This window comes from Macrobrachium nipponense, chromosome 13 (genome assembly GCF_015104395.2).
Source record: "Macrobrachium nipponense isolate FS-2020 chromosome 13, ASM1510439v2, whole genome shotgun sequence".
NCBI lineage: Eukaryota > Metazoa > Arthropoda > Malacostraca > Decapoda > Palaemonidae > Macrobrachium > Macrobrachium nipponense.
Window position 1 is genome coordinate 102,465,870 of NC_087206.1, and position 5,704 is coordinate 102,471,573.

Below are 5,704 nucleotides of genomic sequence, written 5' to 3' on the forward strand. Positions count from 1 at the left end.
CTAAAGTCCCGACCTCAAGGATGCTATGCACCGTCCCTCCCGTAGAAGACAGAGCCCACGTCCTCTCATTCTGCATGATTGTAGAGGCTAAGAATGATGAGAGTTTATTCCCTATAAATACCGTCCTGTCTACGGTCCCCTGTCAGGAGATTAGCGCCTGTCTACCATTACTGTTAACGTAGTTATGAATAGCATCACTTTTTTTAAGGAATTGAATTATTATTATTTTTTGGTCTATCACAATCCTCCAATTTGACTGGGTGGTATTTATAGTGTGGGGTTCCGGGGTTGCATCCTGCCTCCTTAGGAGTCCATCACTTTTCTTACTATGTGCGCCGTTTCTAGGATCACACTCCTCTGCATGAGTCCTGGAACTACGTCAGCCCCTAGTTTTTTCCAGATTTCTTTTCAGGGTATCTTGGGATCGTCCTAGTGTCCCTATGATTATTGGTACAATTTCCACGGGCCTATCCCATATCCTTCTTATTTCTATTTTCCAGGTCTTAATGCTTATCCATTTTTTCCCTTTCTTTCTCTTCAACTCTGGTGTCCCATGGTAAATTATTATTATTATTATTATTATTTTATTATTATTATTATTATTATTATTATTATTATTAATATAATAACCGTTCCTACAGAAATCAGTTTATATATTCTTGCTAACAGTCTTATACCCTTCGGGTGATGGTGAATGAACGCTGGTGCAATTAGGTACAAACAGGTGTTAAGAGCAGACGGCCCGCGTCACTGTTGCCTCTGTTGCCAGAGGCGTTGCTAAGATCTTGTTGGTCTTGTCTTTCGGGTTGGCTGGAGAATGGAATCTGGGTGGGGGTAGGGGTGGGTTGGGCGTGGCCACCGAGAATTCTTGGGGTTGGCTGCTGTTATCCCAATTGGTACTGCCTGTGGCGGCAGTACGCTCAGGTAGTAATAATAAGTGACTGGATTGAATTCCTGTCAGGGAATTAGCTGATTCTGAGGCTACTTTCTCTCTCTCTCTCTCCTCTTTCTCTTCGGTGCTTGCCGTCAAGTTTGCCACCAAATTATTTCTTCCATTTCTTTTGTTAATGCAGAAGAAATGTAGCTTACTATTATTATTATTATTATTATTATTATTATTATTATTATTATTATTATTATTATTATTATTATTATTATTATTATTCACTTGTTTTGGTCATTATTTCAGTTACGTTTTATTGAACATATTCAGAGACCGACACGAATTATCATTCCTGAAGTTATTAAATAAAATCCGAGATACAGAGAGTATCTTAAGAATGGTTCTCCCCTGAGTAAGGATTACTGACGTCTCTCTCTCTCTCTCTCTCTCTCTCTCTCTCTCTCTCTCTCTCTCTCTCTCTCTCTCTCTCTCTCTCTCTCTCTTTGTTTTCCCTTTTCCCTATCCTTTATTGGTTATAAAATGTCCGTTACATGTTGGTTAACTTTGGAATGTCGGTGTCCGACAATGCCCTGAAATAAAGGTACAGATTTTCTCCTTAATTAAAAGACAAAAAGTAGCATTAAAATCTCACTATCTGCCAAGATGTCCACCCTGACGTCCTTCGTCTAACCGGTGACTGCTAATGTTGTTTTTCATCTCTGGCTTCGGGAAAGTGTAGTACCTTGAAAACTGAACTACTACATCAGACTGAAGATGTCTCTGCTGAATTTTCCATTGACGATGCTGTTCGCTATTGGATGATCCGATTTTAAATTGTTGGTATTCAATTTGGTTTCGACTGATCCTGTATTCATCTTTGTAGCTCACAAATAAGACTACAATTGCACTGTATTGGCACTCGCTTGGCCGAGCTGACCACGAGAATATCACCTGATTTGAGACGAATGGTCCATTTTTGTTTGTGTCCAAAGACTCAAGTGTTTTGACAAAGGAAAGAGAAATCCCTCATGACATTAATTAGTCTTTTATTTGATGAAGAAACAGAGGTCGCGAGGAATTCGGTCATCTTTGATCTTCCCCATCCCCACACCAGAGGGGTTTTGCGAAACTGGCAAGTCCCTCTCTTTATTCTAACGTCAATAACAAATCATTTCTCTTGAGGAAATGATTCATTCCTGATGACGGCACAATTTGGAATTGTTTGTTACCACATTCTTGTGGTTACGCAAATAGCGTACCAGAGATTTGTGTCACAAGGATAAGCTTTAGTTACAAAGGAGTACCGCTCCTCTCAATGGCTGGGCACAAGCCGTTTGTAGAGGGCTGTTTGGTTTGGTGTTGACGAGACCCAGGCGGCGTCTGGAAAGAAATGAATGAATATTTAATAAATATTCCCTCTGTTTATGTTTGCATAGCAATACAGGTCATACTAGATCCTACTATGCGCCATTATATCCACAAAGTCTGAAGAATTCGAGAAGTGAAGAGGGCTTTGTGTTTATTATTATAAAAATTACAGATATATCTGGTAAGAAGTGACCAGTAGAGTCCATATTATATATATATGATATATATGTGTTTGTGTGTGTGATGTGTGTGTCTGTTTATGTATCATATATTGTAAAAGTGCATTTATGTACTGTATGTGTGTGTATGTACCACATACACTTTGAATCGCATTGAGCAATTTCAACCAGACTTGGTATACTAGATATGTTTTACCATCTGGGAAAGAACACTCGGGAGGTAAGACATCACTGGCACAAGGCGGGGTGTGGGAATGAATGGGGTAAGTGTAAAATAACCGAAAATGAAATATATCAGTATCTGATCCATAGTTTTAGAGGTCGCTGAGATGAATAGACATTCCCGATTCCCTTCAAGTCCAAGTTCAGCCCCGATAAGGATCTGGGTGAAAAGTGGTGACATAAAATACTGGGGCAATGTAACTGAAGCAACTATCTTAATAGGAGAGAGAGAGAGAGAGAGAGAGAGAGAGAGAGAGAGAGAGAGAGAGTTTATCGGTCGTCACTCAAAGATATCCTGGGCAGCACCAGGTTGGTCAGCTTGTGTGTCTATGAATGTGTCTGCATATGTATGTATGAATGTATGTATGCCAACCAACTAGGGATTCCAAGGAATACTATTGAGCGATCAGCTTTCTATTATCGTAACCTAGCCCACTGGGGGGAAGGCAAGCCAGCCCAACTCAGTGCCGGTCCCAAGCCCGGATAAATAGGGAGGGTTGGAGTCAGGAAGGCATGTCTGTAAATCTCCTGCCAGAACTTTCATGAAATGAGTCTTACAAGGAATGAGAATAGGCTAGGTTTTGTCACCCGGAAGTGACTCACAGATACATCGCCCTAACTCTGTGGACATGCAAGGGCTACTGCATCGGGAGCAAGTGCTGCTAAAGAAGCGAGCTCGAGAACTAAGAGTAGGAACATTAAATGTTGGTACAATGACAGGAAGAGGGCAGGCAATAGCTGACCTTATGAAAACAAGACTAGTAGATATTCTCTGTGTACAGGAGACAAGATGGAAAGGTAACAAAGCGAGGGAACTTTGGGAGGGTATAAGATGTTCTATAGCGGAGCAAATAAAGAAGGCAGGAATGGTGTTGGAATAATTCTGTCAAGAGAAGAAGGAAGTCGTTGAAGTAAATAAAAGAAATGATAGGATTATTTGGGTCAGGATGATGGTTGAAAATTGCACTGTTAACATCTTTAGTGCATATGCACCCCAGACAGGATGCTCAGATGAAGAGAAAGATCACTTCTGGTCGGACTTAGAGGAGTAAATGGAAAAGGTACCAGCAGATGAAAGATGCCTTGTAGGGGAGATCTGAATGGGCACGTAGGCCAGAATAACCATGTGATCAGCCATATACATGGGGGGTGGGATGGCTATGATGAAAGAAATGCAGAGGGTGAGAGAATTGTTGATTTTGCTGTGTCCAAGGATATGGTACTGGCGAACACTTTTCACCAAGCGGCAAGAACAACTAGTTACGTACAAAAGCGGTGGAAGTCCAGCCAGATAGATTACTTGATGTATAAGAGGAAAGATTTACGCGATGTAAAAGATTGTAAGGTCATACTAGGAGACCATGTGAGTGCGCAACATCGTTTGGTAGTGATGGACTTTGTTTTAGATAGGATTCTTAAAGAGAAGTCCTATTTAGTGGTTTATTTATGACTAAACATATACACAAAAGATAGACAAAGGTGAGCTTCTGTAAACACTGTAAGTGCTTAACTACATAACAAGCATGTTGGAGGTCTGAGCACTAATTACATTTAAAATACATTTTTAGCCGGAAACATATATAACATGTTTCGCCCTTCTCTGTTTGTTTAAATTTTGAAGAAAAAAAATTTAATAAACAAATAAGCATGAGAACCAAAATACTAATACAATAACACACGCTGTCAAAACTACATATAAGGCAATGGATTCATACATGAGTTAACATAAAATTTACATCACATGAGTAAAATATTAGTAAATACTTTCATTTATACTTTATTTCTAATGCGAATTTCGCCATCAACACAAGACACAATATTTTTTTTTATTTTTAGCATGACAAAATTTATTTCTGAGAAAAATATTATGAACTTCTATGTCATCTTTACATTCCTTTGTCAAAATATCTGCTATCATATCCTTCGTGTCGAGCCAGCTGTAGGAGTCCACAAAATTATCTTCCAACTTTTCCTTCAAATCTGTAATGGTATTTCGAAGTAAACGCTCCTCCACCTGTTTGGTGGTACTACCTATCGATTCCAACAAAGGCCTAGAATCAGTGAACAATCTGACAGGAAGGGTTACTGAGTCTTTAAGAGTTTTTCCAAAGAGTAACTGCCCAAGTTGTTTAGCGAAGAAAACTGAATCATCAACCAGTTTAGACAAAATTCCTAGTTTAAGCTGCCTTTGCAGAGTGACTCACCTTTTGTATTAACTTTGATTTCCAAAAGATAGGTACCGCATTGTACGTTTCCTTTGATCCCAATAAAAAGATTTCCTCCAATGCTTTTGTTATCAGTCCGATACGAAGCGTCTCCCAGACCAAATACAACGAGATCGTCTTTATTACCAATTCTTGAAAACAGGACTTTATTTGGTTTGCTATGAACTCTCCTAACAACATGATTCACTCGCTTAAGATCTCTTATCTTCGCATCGTTATTCTTTATTGACATTAGTAGAGCAGTTTATCGATAAATCTGGTCGAGTATTCGCAGCCAGCCAGCCTATATTACCAGCATACTTTCCATAGACTTTCATTTCTTGTTTTGCCAACAGATCATCAGGACTGGCTTTACGTATATCTTGTAGCTCTTCAATACTATTTGCATAATCCTCCATCGATATCACAATCTCGTTTTCTGATTTGTGTATATGTATACCAGTAAATCTAAATACATTCTTCTCAACCTTTGACACGGTTAAAACACTCTTAATCTTTTCTGTGATATTATTAAACAAATCTTTCTGTTCCTGCGATGCTAAAACCATCATCATGGGTGATGACCATTCCTATAAGATTATTTTCCTCATACTGATAGTAAAAGGCTTCATCGCCACTCACATTCTTCAATCCTTCGCTGCTTAAAAATATCCTTTATTCTAAGCCAAAACTTCCTGCTGGCATCGTCAATTCCGTACAAAGGCTTCTTCAATTTCAAAGTACACCTTTCTTCAAGTCTTTCGGAGGTTCAATAAAGACGTCTCGATCCAAGGCTCTTGATTGTAAGAAGGCAGCCCTAATATCAATGGACTGAAGATCAAATTTTT